The sequence below is a fragment of the Magnolia sinica genome, chromosome 5 (assembly GCF_029962835.1).
Source record: "Magnolia sinica isolate HGM2019 chromosome 5, MsV1, whole genome shotgun sequence".
In the NCBI taxonomy this organism is placed as follows: domain Eukaryota; kingdom Viridiplantae; phylum Streptophyta; class Magnoliopsida; order Magnoliales; family Magnoliaceae; genus Magnolia; species Magnolia sinica.
This window is the reverse complement of record NC_080577.1, coordinates 58,192,397-58,207,242: the sequence shown is the minus strand read 5'-3', so window position 1 is coordinate 58,207,242 and position 14,846 is coordinate 58,192,397. Positions and strand designations below refer to the sequence as shown.

Genomic DNA, 14,846 nt, shown 5'->3' with positions numbered 1-14,846 from the left:
CTTTGGCATTGATATCATCATCCTCTTTCAGAAGGTATAATCCACCCATTTTCTTTGATTGAGTGGGCCTAGAAGTGGTACTTGATTTTGGGTATGTGTCCCATGATTGTGCGTTTTCAGCAAGTCTATCCAAGTAGTCTCACACATCATAGACATTTTTATTCATGAATTCCCCATTGCACATTGTGTCGACCAATTGGTGCATGAAAGATGTCAGACCATCATAGAAAAAGTGTGTAATGTGCCACGTTTGAAAACCATATTGTGGGCATGAACTGACAAGATCCTTGAACCGCTCCCAACATTGGAAGAATGTTTCATCCTCCTTTTGGGCGAAGTTCATGATTGACTTTCTAAGGTTGTTCGTTTTATGATGTGAAAAAAATTTCTTTATGAATTCCTTTATCATATCATTCCATGTGCCAATAAATCAGGGACAGTGAATGCAACCACGTCTTACCCTTCTCTTTCAAAGAAAAGGGAAAGAGTTTCAGTCTGACCGTGTCCTCAGACACATTAGGAAAATATAAAGTGATTATGATCTAGTCAAACTTTTTTAAGTGCAGATATGGACTTTAAGATTCAAGTCTATGGAATTTTGGAAGGAGTTGGATCATCCCTAGCTTAATATCCATATGTCCCATATTTTTTGGGAAAACCATGCATGAGGGCATGCTCACCCCCGTCGATTACAAATAGTCTCACAAAGTACGAGGTGAGGGTGCTTGATGCACTTCATTCTCATCCTGGACTTCATCTACCCGAGGTTGAGGTTGTCTTCCCGGTTCATTGATCGGTTGATTTGTAGCCATAACCTAGATTAACTCTGAGGATCTCAAGTGGTGTCTAATCCTGCGATGGATAGATAACTCCTCAACCAATCCTCCTTCACTCAAAAGACGTAGAGTGTTGTCACGTACCCACTTGGGCAAGAAACACTCTCAGCCCTCAATTTCATATTTTAACCTAAACTTAAAAGAAAGGAAATAGAAATCTATAAATAGAAAGAGAGAGGGAATTAGAAAGAAGTTACCTAATTAGAAGTTCCAAAATTAAGATCCTGCAAAACAAAACAAAACTAGTCAATTTCTAAAAATAAAAATTCTAAAATTAGAAAGTTTCTAAAAAGAGCAACCTAGTTCCTAAAAAAAGAAAGTTTCTAAAAACAAAAAAAAAAAATTTTCTAAAAACTAAAAAAATTAGTTTCTAAAAACAATTAGGAAAGTTTCTAAACCTACAAATAGAAAGCTAAGTTAGTTTCTAAAATAATTCAGAAAACCCTAATCTTAAAAATATAAACTACAAAAATCCTAATCTTAAATTAATTCCAAAACTAATTAATCTCAGAAAAATGCAGCCGTTAGTCCCCGGCAACAGTGCCAAAAACTTTTTCATAACCCTAAGTGTAGGGTTGCAATGTAGTAATAATCTTAGTGAGACCGAGGTTGAATCCACAAGGACTAATTTCATGAGCAATTCTGAAAGCAACTAGAACTAGAACTAGAAGAAGATGTAAATCTAAACTGAAGTAGTTGAGAGAGTAATTGTGATTAAAGTAATTAAAATTTAAGAATTTAAAGGTAGGAACTAGGCTTTCCAAGGATCCACTTGTAGAGATCAGGGAGATCTATGCTTGATTCAAGAACACAACTAGAATCAGAGTCCCATCTTATCTAATTGGAAGATATCTCAATAAAACCAAATCTGAACTTCCTTTGACCTAATTCTCAATGGATGAGAGGTGTGAGAACTGGAAGTGATTCCATCACAAAACCATGCCCAGGAGACAAGGCAAACAATAGGATTTACCAATCCCACAACCAATCATAAGAGATTTGGGAAGATTAGGTAGGATTCCATCACCCAACCATGCTCATGGGACGATGGTGAACAACAGGATTGCCTAATTTCACAATCTCAATACATGAAAAGAACGTACTCAAAGCTATAGCAAATCTATTGTAATCTGAGTCACAACAAACCATTAAAAACTGAAAGTATTTCTTAAATATCAAACTAGAATCAAAGATAGTTTAACTTAAACGTGAATTAAAGCAATGGAAAACATCCCATCACGCTACAAGCTTCACCTCATAGCCCTAGCTAAGAGGTTTAGCCAACCATAGACATGATTGAACTAAAATCTCTTAAGAAAAACATAAAAACAACTAAGGAAAGGGAAGAAAGAGTCTTGGCGATGGCTTCTCCATGCTTTTGCTCCACTCCTTAAACCCTAGAAGATCCTAGGGATGCCCTAAGGACTCGTATTTATAGTTATGCATCACCTCTTTTTGCACCGAGTTAGAAATTTTTGGAATCTGCCTCAAATTTACGCAGTCCGCACAAATTTTGCGTAACCCTCAACTGGTCGTGGACAATCCTCGACTAGTCGAGGATGACCTGATTTTTGGGGATTTTTTCACTGGAGTTCAAGTCGAGGAATCCTCGACTGGTTGAGCAGGAGCCTCGACTAGTCGAGCAGGAGCCAAGACTAGTCGAAGATTCACTCCAAAACTTTGATTTTCTTCATTCTTGACTTGGTTTTCTTGGATCTTTAGCATGTGAATTCTTTATTCTTGGTCTTCTAAGATCCATCCTTGGATTTGGTGATCTTTGAGCGTTAAATTCAGGCTTATAGCATCCTTTTTAATCCAAACTCTTAAATTCACCTTGCAACACAAACATGATTAAAATAAAACATTAAGCATTATCATGTTCATAAAATCAAGTAATAAATGGGGTCCAATATGCAATATTTGACCCTCAACATCCCACTAAATTTCCCTATATTTTCATATGATTCAACTGATTGTAACATGACTATCAGAGGCGTCACTTGCGGAGATACAAAGGACAGTAAATCTTCTACAGGTGATTTACCCTTCTCTCTTCTCGTCCATCTGGCATTCGTAACGAGCAAGGTTAGAAAATCCCGTGATGTTAGAGAATAAGGGGATTCACCTGGATAAAGTGCTGGAGGAGCGAGTGTAGGATTCTTTCTTGTTGTGCTTCTCATCACTAGACCTCTGGCCATTCTTGAGGAAATCGGCTTAGCAGCTGCACAATTTCGGGCCTTCGACTCCGGCTAGAAACAACAATCCATTAGTATCTTTTATCTTGCGAGAGCGGTGATACAAATATCACTCCAACAATAGCTCGCGAAGCACTAGTTTTAGTCAGCGTTGACATACTTGGGATCGGTTAATTCTTCAAACTCGGAGAATGATCCACGAGCATATTCCACTACGAATCCAGTGCGAGTAAAGTAAAAAATTATTTTTCTTGGAGCGATTGTCATTGGCTGAAATTTTAATTTGTTTATTGCCGTAAAGTAGCTCTGTCAGAGGACAAAACGATATCAATTAGTATTTATTTACAAACACACTTTATCTTGGAGACGAAAGGAATGATGTTCCCATTGAGAGTCGCCATTTTGGTGTCTATATAATGCCAAATCTTAGATGAAATTCTCTAAATAGTTCCCCGAGTCAATATTGAGTAAGATAAATATAGAGTCCGCAATAGAGTCGCCATTTTGCTTTGACTAGAAATGAAGGGTATTTTGATTTGGGGAATATCTCACTTAATAATAACAAAGGAAATGAATGACGAGAATAATCATCTTATTTATTTAATCTGAATTTGTTTATATCCTTTTTAACCTTTGATTCTAAGATAAAGTCATTATAATTGAAAATACAAATACTAAATGAATTCAAATATAAATTTTGGAAGCATTGTAGCTTATAGCATTCAAGTTGTACGAATCTTTCTTCTCATATGCCTTTGAATGAGGAATACAAAAGGAGATTTGGAATATCATGAAGGAAATCCTTCAAAAATAACAACAAAATGTCATTCTTTAAATCACCTGCGCAACTCAATGCGAGTCGTGCTGTTCAGCCTTGCTTTCTCTTTCTCCCTCTTCTCTCTGTGATACCTGTCAGAGGTACCGGTCTCCTAAAAATTTGATTGTCTCAAATGAAGGGGGAATGGGGTATTTATAGGCATCCACGCATGTGAGCCCTCAAATCCCATGCTGTCGACCCCACTTTGCATCTATTCAATACAATTGGCACGAACCACATTGATGAGTTGCTCGTGTCCACGCAACTATGGTGAGTTATGCGGGTCCACACAACTTGAGCCCCCGCGCAACTCAACTTTTATCACTTCTCTTGTTTCTTTCTTCTTTCTTCAATCTTCTTTCTTCTTTTTATTAGTTTTATGCTTCAACAAACACTATTCATCCACACAACTATTCATCGCGGCACTACTCATCCACGCAACTATTCATCCCGTGCAACGCTATTCATCCATGCAACTATTCATCTCACACAACACTATTCATCCGCACAACTATTCATTGACGTAACTATTCATCTAGAACAATTATTCATCCACGCAACTATTCATCGTGGCACTATTCATCCGTCCAACTATTCATCCCGCACAACTATTCAATGCAGCAGATTTTTCAAAGAGGGATGATAGAGAGAAGGCCGCGTAATCGGCAGGGCTGCCTATCTTGGATCCTTAACGTGCAAGAAACCAAACTCCCATCGACTCGTGTATTTTTTGTGCCCCAACAAATGCCCCCTCAATCCTTCTTTGATTATTTTATGAAATTAAATGGAGGATCGATCTGCTTTTGCACAAAAATTCCTTCACGTCAAAGAAAGATCGCTTGAACGGAGATCTTCAACAGTCGAGTTCGAACAAAAATTGAATGATTGTGCTCGAACGGAAGATTGAATGATCGTGCTCGAATGGAAAACTAAATGATCATGCTCGAACAGAAGACTAAATGATTGTGCTTGAATGAAAGACTGAATGTTCATGATCGAACGAAAGACTGAATGCCCCCAGTCAAAAGCACTGAATGAATATTTTAATAGGGAGGATAATAGCAGCAATGAAGGCACTCTGCTTCATAGCGCTCAATCAGATAGAACTCCCTCCACAATTTTGACTCCATTATTCGCACAATTCTCTTTTCATTAAAACTTGTCGTTGTAATAGCTGTGGCGACTCTATCTTTGAGTAACTTGATCAGAGAACTGTCTTTCAATGTTGCTCCTACTGCAATAATCTCTTCGATCAACTCCAGCGACTCTTTCTTTGAACTTCGTGGCTAGGGAATTGTTCTTTAATACTGATCCTACTACAACAATCTCTTCGATTGTCTCCATTATCATAGTCTGGATAATCCAAGACTTGGAATGGTAATCTTTCCTTCCAAATTAATCGGAATTAGTATCTCAAGATATCATGATTTTTCAATTTAGTTTCATGAAGTATTGATAATTTTGAAATATATTGAAAGCTTTTATAATGATTGTAATATTTGCAATATGACAATGATTTGGTCATTCCATCTTTGTGCTTGTCAGCGTGCTTTGCATTGCATTTGTTGCATTCTTTGTTCATTATATCGTGATTTCGAAGATGTCATTTCCAGCTCTAGAGGTTCAACTGCTACGTCTTTTCTAGTTTGTGCTCATTGGCATTTCTTCATAGGCTGGCTAGGAGTGTATTTTCCATGGACCTTTGCTGATTCTGAAAGACCCTATTCAAATCCTCATCGGTTTCCACTCTAACATTATCAACTAAGAAAGATGATTGAAGTTATCGACGATGATTCCATCTCTTTTGGCTAATATTCTTTCCTTGTCTCTATCAGGTCCATTACTCTTCTATTGAGGGAAGATAGTTCATTTTGGCACAAACCATATTATCTAAGCAGATTTGCTCGTCAATTTGGATTTGACCAGATTGTATTGGAGACTTGCGATATCATTACTAGAACAATGAGAAGTTATGACATCAGACCATATAACTGGGTCTTGATATGGAAGCAACTTTTGAACGTTCATACTGGATCACGCTTCATAATTCCTGGTTATAATTATCCGGTTTATGCTTCTTATAGTTGGACACGTTAGTAGGCTCATCAGTATTGTTTAGTGCACAATTATTATCCAGTAGATCATGTCATATAGATTCTTCCACTGTGCATAAGAAATTATCAGAAAAACCAAGTCATAGGTTACATTGAAAAAACAGATCATGCCCCTTCTCCAGGACAACTTTGCATAAGGATTTCTTTGGAAGATGATATTCATGAAATAAAATCTGCTGATACTCTTGAAGGATAAATAGCATTTGGTATTCCTTTAAAGAATTTGAAGAATGTATATGAATTTTCAGATCTTCCAGAAGAAAATGATGATTCTTCACGATTATATCATCTTCCGCCCTTAGAGATTTTACGAGATAACCTTCCTTCATCATCAGAAAAGCAAGAGATAGGACAACATCGTCGTTCTCTTCGAAAGGATAAGCATATTATAATCAAAGATCCATAATTCATATAATTGATCTTGGAAGATTTGGCTTTAGAATAGAAAGTAGTAAGTATTTTAAACAAACTTTCTATCACTGTAATTTGAACCTGATTTAAAAGAAATGCATTTCTGTATGTTCATTAATCAGTGTTTGATAATTTCATGATTTATTTTATCATATCAGGCAATTGTATATTTGAGCATATCTTAAGTAAAATAAGCGAACATATGTCTCTGCAGCATTTTGATGTTACACATAGTTTAAGCTCTTGAGTAGTGGAGCTAGTATACTTTTGACTAAACTACTTTGACTTGACTTGACTTGACTTGACTAGAATGGACTTGACTTGACTTGACTTGACTGAACTTGACACTTTCACACATAGTTTAAGCTCTTAGTAGTGGAGTAGGCACAATTTTCAGACTCTTAAGTAGTTGGAGTCGGGTCTTACATGAATGGTCTTTGTAACTCTTATGAGTTCACTGGATTATCGCGGCCAGGGAGTTCACAAACCGCGATACATCGGAGGGGCCTAGTGAAGCTACCGGGGTAGTGAACTCAGTAGGTTTTACGCATAGGGTCGGTCGTAGTAACTCTCTAGAGTTCATGGGGTTCGCAGGGCTACCTTAGGGGTACCAAATCTAAGGGCGTCAGTCCATCGATGAGGGGGTAGCTCGTTTAGAGGACCCATCCCCATGAGTTTCTACTGAAATCAAGACAGGAATCTGGGGGGTCTTATGCATGGTTGGCCTCTCTATGGACGAACCAAAGAACGCACACTGCAACCCGCTTTTTCTTCGTCTGCAAGGTTGGGCCCATTCACAGGAGGCCATTTTCTCTCACCTTCCCCCATGGCATTGTTGAAAGCTGTATAGACGGCATTGGTCACACGCGTGATTGGCCTTTGTGGACTTTTGGCCACTTAGAGCTTTTAGTCGTTGGGTCTCTCCGCTGCCTACATGGGTCTAAGCATGTGATGGCCTTCACGAGCTTTTTAGGGCCATTGGCTTCTCACTACTGCCTGCATAATTTTAATGCATCACTGATTAAGGTAGGTCTTATACGTAGTTGGTCGTATGGGCTTACTCTGCTGCCGTGAATGATAAATCACCATCGCTATCATAGGACTTACACGTGGTTGGCCGTATAGGCTTATTCCACTATCATAGATAATAAATCAATAATTGATATATCGCCATTGCCGATAATATTCCTGACAATATTTATGTTTTAAATAGTGTATCAACTTGGCAATAATATTAGTTCGACGATAATGGCTTTTGTAATAGTAGTAGCAGCGATTAGTGATGGCGATAATATCAATTTGACGATAATATCGGCATTCGGCGACAATCATCGGCGTTTGGTGATAATCGGCAATAGTTCATCAGCGTTTGGCGATAATCATCAGCGTTTGGCAATAATCGATGATAAATTTGATACGCTTGATATGCTTGAGAATCTGCCTTTTATATAAGGAAAAGAATACATGACATTGCCTTTTAAAGCTTTTTCATCATTCTGCTTGTCTTGCCCCCTTTTGATTGGGAAGTATTATACTGATAATCTTTGGAATCAAAATTGCAGCGATCTTCAGGGGTGATATATTTTGATGAAATGAGTATTGTCACATATGCTTGTAGTTCCACATTCTAGTTACAAAGATATGAATAATCGAATCTTTATTAGAATACGGGTTTTCTTCAATCGAGAGTGCATGCCATTACTTTCTCTCTTATATCATATGTTTTCCTTATGACTATTTCACCACCATCCATCATTTCTTGTAACGCCCTGAAATTCGGGGGTCGAGCACAACTCAGCTCCCGAGTTCCAAAACATCACTTATGCAACATATTTAAGGATGAATGTATGTTGTCTGTATTAGTGCATAAAACATGGAATAGATTAAGCCAAATAGCAAATATAATTCAGGGATAAGTGAAGAACGCAAGCGGAAGACTTAAAGAAATATATGTGTACATGTGTAAATCCCTGAAGTACATATACATACCGGGTCGTACTTCAAGTGTTACTATCAAAATTACAAGTATCAAATTACATCATTTAATTCCCAAAAGAAATCCCAGCATCCCACGCATCAGAACAAGGCTCACTAGAACCCGTCTAAAAACTGCATAAAAGAGAAAGCAGCCTCATCATCATCGATCTCCTGCTCAGCCTCAGAAGTCGCATCGACATCTGCAACTAAGACAGAGTCTTGTGGGTGTTTAACACTGCCCCAGAATGAGGGGATGAGTGACTAACTCAGTGGAACAATAAAGCAAAGGTTAACATGTTATCAATTCAATTAAGCAGTAATGATAAAGCAGAATAACCAAACATGTCCTAAGTACTCTTATTAATGCAAGGATGTATGCAGAATGATGTGTGCCCTCGTGCGTACACCCTCAGCGTCTTCATCTTACATTACGCATGACATCACCTCAAAGTGCGCCGCGTCTACAAAGCACATACAAATGTGGTGCATGAACATGATTACCAAGTTGTTATTAGTCCTTTTCATACAACAGGGTTGGGAAGCTAAGGTACCTTCCTCATATTACCATCCAAACAGTGATCCATTCTAGGGTCGTCAATCCTAGACATCTCACACGATCATATGGTTTTAGGTCGTTGCAAAGGGCTCGTCACTAATCAATGCACGCCTATCATACCTTCATTGCTACACTAAGGCTCGTCACCTCAATGCGGTATCCAGGTATGCTCGAGGTCACTACAAAGGGCTCGTCACCAATCAATGTAGGCTGACAGCACGAATATAGTGTCCCATACCACCATAATCGGCTCACGAGTTTGGTTGCTCACTGGTCACTATGGGGGAGGCTCGTCACCCCAGCGTAGGCCGACAGCTCGACCACGGTGTCCCATACCACCATGTCCGGCTCATGAGTCTTAGCGGAACAAGGTACCATGGTTAACAGGATTTCATCGGTAAGTTTGGTACCCTAGATTCAAACAGTAGCGTCCATACATGGTGAACATACATAGGACAATCGGGTTACTTGACGAACTCGACTAGCACGAGCGCATGTTAGGTTGAACGACATAGAGTGCGCAAACACTCCGCGTGGCCAAACCATTGCCGACAACTCTAATACGACTCGGGTTCGTCTAATCACGTCCTACGTGGCGAAAGCAACCTCAGTCACGAGCTTAAGGCCGATTACCGATTTCCTGGACTATTCATAGTCCCAAACACATTCCACTATAACAGATATTGATATCAACGATTTAGAATAGTAATGGAACAACAACTCAAAGCATATGGTATGTAAGCATCTGAAGAATATCAACTTAACATGGATTAAGTAATACTTGAAAGTAAACAATAAGGAATGTAACTTGCATGAAGGAAATCATACACACTAGTGGGAGAGTTGAGAATCGCTTCTCGACGCCCACAAATAGTATACTATATTACATTTTAGATCATTCAGACATTTCTACAAACATTTAGAACACATAGAGCAACATATATGACGTATGTTGAAATACACACATTTGGACAATTCCTTTTGCCAAGGAGTTGTCACACATACATCTAGCATAAATATATGACAAATAATCATGGCAAACGCATGTGCATATTTTATACATATACGGTACTTCCTACATATACATAGAATACACAAATCTCAATATAACACATGCATACCAGGAAAGCAAAATAAACATAGTATTTGGCATGTGAAATCTCATCCATAACATGAATAAACCATTCACTGGCATTGAAAGCCTTGAAAATCATAACCTATACAATTAAAGTCCGCACCTTAACCAGAAATGGAACACCGAACTGATTTCAGACGATATGTCTTCGTCAACGGCGACAGAACAACCTAAGACAAGCATCGAAATGAGCTACAATAATACAAAGACTATTCTAAGCTCTAAAACAGATTAGGGTTAGGTTAACTTACCCAAGGATGAACTCAAAATCGCCGGAATAATGATTCAAAAGTGAAGGTTTAAGGATGAAGAAGAACAGGAAAGAATCTAAGATGATTCATCAACTTCTCTCTCACTTTCTCTCTCTTTTCCTCTCTCTTTTAGCTAGGGTTAGGAAATTCATATGGAAAAGAGAGCAAGGGTTTTAAGGTCTATATATAGGCCTAACTTTGATGAAAATAACCCCAGGGCCAAGGTATACTTAGGGTATAACCAAAACAAGCCTCTCTCGATCCAACAGAGCACTTTTGGTGGGCCTATTACCATGAAAGGTCGGACTTAAGCTCACTGACCATGGATCTTGGTCAGACTGAGTTTTCGTACCGATCGGATCTTCAGATCAGCCGTGGTGGACCACACTCAATTCAACGGTCACCGAATCTCGATCAGGTCCACAAGCACAAGGACATGCCTGGGCCACCTTCCCTAATTAGAGGGTGAAATTGGGTCAGAATCCAACGGTCAGATTGATTAAAATCATCGCGCAAGCGACACGACTCAGATTTCATAAAATCTTATTTAATTTCCAACTGTTCTCACACTCTTCACTCCGAACTCAATCAAATCGACCCAGAACATCACATGGACTTGATTTTTGAGGTGATGGTCAAGCCCAACACGGTGACCGCAACAGCCTAAGATCATCGCTATCGGACTTTCGACGCGCGGTCCAGGTCCGATCCAGAACTTCCAAAAATTCCCAAGAACAACTGGATTTAGCGATGGATCTCAGATTTCAGAGTAACCTAGCGCTAACTATTCTACAGATTTTGAGTCATGCAGATCAAATTTAAAGTGCTTGATGCAAATTTCACAAGCAATCAAGTTTAGCGCTAATTACCCCAATAAGCTTCTAAGGAAAAAAATAGAGGTAGTACTCGGGTCATGGCACAAAATTTTCAGGGTCATTACATTTCTTGTAAAATTTTCTTCAAGATGAAGGAATTCTCAGTTCGATGTCCAAGAAAATGATGATAATAACAGTAATCATTTTCTCTTATTTTCTTCATTTCCTTTGCATGTTTTGGCCATGGTAGTTTGATTTTCCCTGCAGCCAATAATTAATTCATCATGGGAAGCATATCATCTTCTTTAAATGTATACTTTTCGCTGTTCTTGAATTGTCCGAATCTTATCTTTACTTTCTCCGTTGTATAATCGATCGTATTTCCTTCATCAGAGTTTCTTTGTTCAACTTGATAATTCTTCATTTATCTTTCTTCCTTGACATTATCAGTCGAAGTCTTTTTAGAATCTTGAAATAGCCGGTTCATATAAAAATTGAACACCTTTAAACTGAGTTTTTCTAGATTGCAAGCTTTTACGATTAGATCTTAAAAGGTTTGTATATTCGAACTGATAAGACCCATTACAATATTTGGTTTTATGCATTCTATACACAGCTTGACTTGTTCTTCTTCTTTCACTAGTTGTGAGCATGATGCCCCCAGTATCCTCCATCGATCGATGAATTCTTTGACTGGTTCATCTTGTCTTTGGTAGATAGAAGCTAAGACACTTGGACTGATTTCTTCAGTAGATGACCCAGGAAGCTGTGAATAATAATAATGAATATTTCTAATGGAACTTGTTGTAGGAGATGTAGCAAATGGTGGTTTTCTTGCTTTAACAGCTTTCCCTTTTATCTTTCCATATCTTTGACAGATCCCTTGCAGACACCACATTTATAGTTACTTTTATGTCTTACTTTTCATCCCTTTTTTTATTACTATCTCACCTTGCTTTATCATTTTCTGCAATATATCTTTCAATGTGAAAGTCTTCTGTGGGATGCCCCAAAAAATGATGATAACGACAATAATTCTTTTCTTTTGTCATCTCAACTTTCTCTAGATATTTGGGCGAGCTAACTTGATTGTTCCATCAGTTAGTAGTTGCTCCATCATCGGTAAAACATCTTCCTTTTCGAAGATATATCCTTTGTGAGAATCATATAATTGAGGTTGTTTATTATTTACACGACCCTTGTGATGATCTGAGTCTTCTCTTCTCCTTATTTCTCATCTATTGTGAAAGGTGTCTCTTTTCTTATCCCGATCAACAATATTTACCATTGATCTATTTGATCCTGTTCTTTCTATTCTGTTTTAAAATGCTGGCATTTTTCTGGCCATTAACTCTAATGCATGTGCTTTTATAGCGAGATCTCGGAAGGTCTTTATGTTTGCACTTATGAGTCCGAACACAATGTTTCAACCAGAAATAAATGCATTTCGTTTAGGGAATTATCATTCAATAATAACAAAGAAAGAATGAGAGAACAACCATCACAAAGTATTTTATTCATTCTGAGTTTGTTTACATCATCGTATTTCCCTTGATTCATAAACAAAGTACAATGAAAGAAACGAAAAGTAGTTTAATGGTAATTTTAAAAGCATTTTAAATCGTATCATGATCTTCAATATGGAGATGTCGTTGTGCTGGAATAATATTCATCCTAATTGATTTCATGCTCTGAGATACTTTGATCCTTCAACCCATATTAGGTTCTTTTTTATCCTTTCAAGATGAATAATCCTCCCATTGTGCAAAATCTCCCATTATGCGAAACCTTATTGTGCAGAGGTTCCTGTTGTGTGGGACCTTATTGTGTAGAGGTGCACGTTGTGTGTGTAAGTGCTATGATGTGATTAAGCACCCTTTTATTGTCAAATTTCGGTAAGACAAAACAAGTTAGGGTGTGACTTGTTTGAGTGATGGAAAGTTCACCTTCAAGAAGATCAAGCTAATTAAAGATTTGAAGTACAAGACACGAAGATCAAGCTACTGAATTTAAGCTACTAATGCAAGTCTACTTCAAGTTCAAGCTTTTAATGTGAATCTGTAAGTGCTATGGTTTTATGCTCCTTTGGTTGTTAAATTTTGTGGTGCCAAAACCTCAATCTATGTCTTGCGTAGTTTATTGTTATAAATGTTCAAGACATTGCATCACCACTCTAAGCACTTTACTTCAAGTAAAGAACGAAGAACTACTTCAAGAAATGCAAGTACAAGCTACTATAGTAGAATGCAAGTACAAGCTACAATAGTAGAAGTGATCTTGTTCAAGACTCAAGTCAGTGTACAACACAAGATGAATTGTTATTTAAGCTATAGAAGATCTCATGTTCAGTGCTACATCAAGTTCAAAGATCTCAAGCTTCATAATCTTCAAAGGTCATTTATCATCTGAAGATATGAAGTCTCGATGTTCATACCTCACTTTCAAGGTATGATTGACCTTAGATTGTCCTTAGGGTAGGTCATTTTGAATACATAATTCAATTGAATCATTTTACATGGAATTAGACTGTTTTAAGACTAGTCTTGAACCTTGTTTGACTAGTCCTAGCACTGCCTCAACTAGTCCAAGAAATTCCAAGACCAGTCCTAAGTTGGTTGTAATTTTTAAAAATTTTTTGGTTATGCTACGACCTGTCCTGAGACCTGGTCGACCGATCGTGTGAACAGTGCACGACTCGTCCCGCGACCAGTCGTGGTTCTACGACTTGAACTACAACAACCAATCCTGGTTTCCTACGACCAATCCTGGGTTTGCTACGACCAGTCGTGGATGGTCTAAGACCAGTCGTGGACATCCTAAGACTAGTCATAGAACGGTTTTTTCAGATAGCGCTCAAAATTTCAAAATGTCATTCTCTATGATGAGTCGAAGTGTTTTCAAGACCAGTCGTAGACGAGAATTTTTGCATCTATAAATAGAGCACGAATTTTAGAGAATGATAATTCAATTCAAGTAAAATCAAGGGATCACTCTAAGATAAGTTTGTGTTCATTTTAAGCTACTTTGTGCATAATTTATATTCTCTTTTGTTAGCTTTATTAATTTGATTTTGTTTCTACATTCCAATCTTAATTAAAAAGAGGAATTGTGATATTCCTTCTTCTTAGAATCAAAATCAAATATAGCTAGCCCAACTGGTTTAATTTAAAATCAACTAGAACCTAGAACCATTTTAAAGTGAGTATTGGACTTGGAACTTCTACATTCGATCTTCTACTCCGATTGGTTCTTTCGAGTTTCAACAAAAGGAGAAATCCAGGTATTTTACATTTATATAAATTTCTATTTTAGTTTTATTTGAGATTAAGCCAGAAAAATCTCACTATGTTGGTTATCTGAGGAGAGCCAGAAAACTTAGAAGTGAGGGTTTTTGAATTGTGTAAGCCCTTTTCTGAAAAGACACAATTGTGAAGGTTTTGGGTGAACCTAGGAAAACCTATTTTGATAGTGAACGCTAATATCCCCTGTGTGAGGATATTATGAGTGGAGTAGCAATCTGTGTGGCTATTTTTTAACAGTTGGTGTACACACAGGCGAGCCACTATAATTTCTTGTGTCGTGTGATTTGAATGTTTGTTTAATTTTTATATCTTTTATCATTCAGATTTGAGGGATGTATATGTGGATGTGAATGTTGTAATATTTAAATTTCAAACATTATGGGAATATTGTAATAGTTTAGAATTTATTTCTTGTTATTTCTTTTATTTCCTTTTCA

At 37.6% G+C, this 14,846-nt stretch overlaps 1 non-coding gene across 1 annotated transcript; it reads left to right on the top strand.

Moving 5' to 3' along the window:
- Positions 1–254: 254 nt before the first annotated feature.
- LOC131247568 (small nucleolar RNA R71) lies at positions 255–361 on the top strand. The gene has a single exon (XR_009171847.1). It is a non-coding gene; the product is annotated as a small nucleolar RNA R71 (small nucleolar RNA).
- Positions 362–14,846: the final 14,485 nt, after the last annotated feature.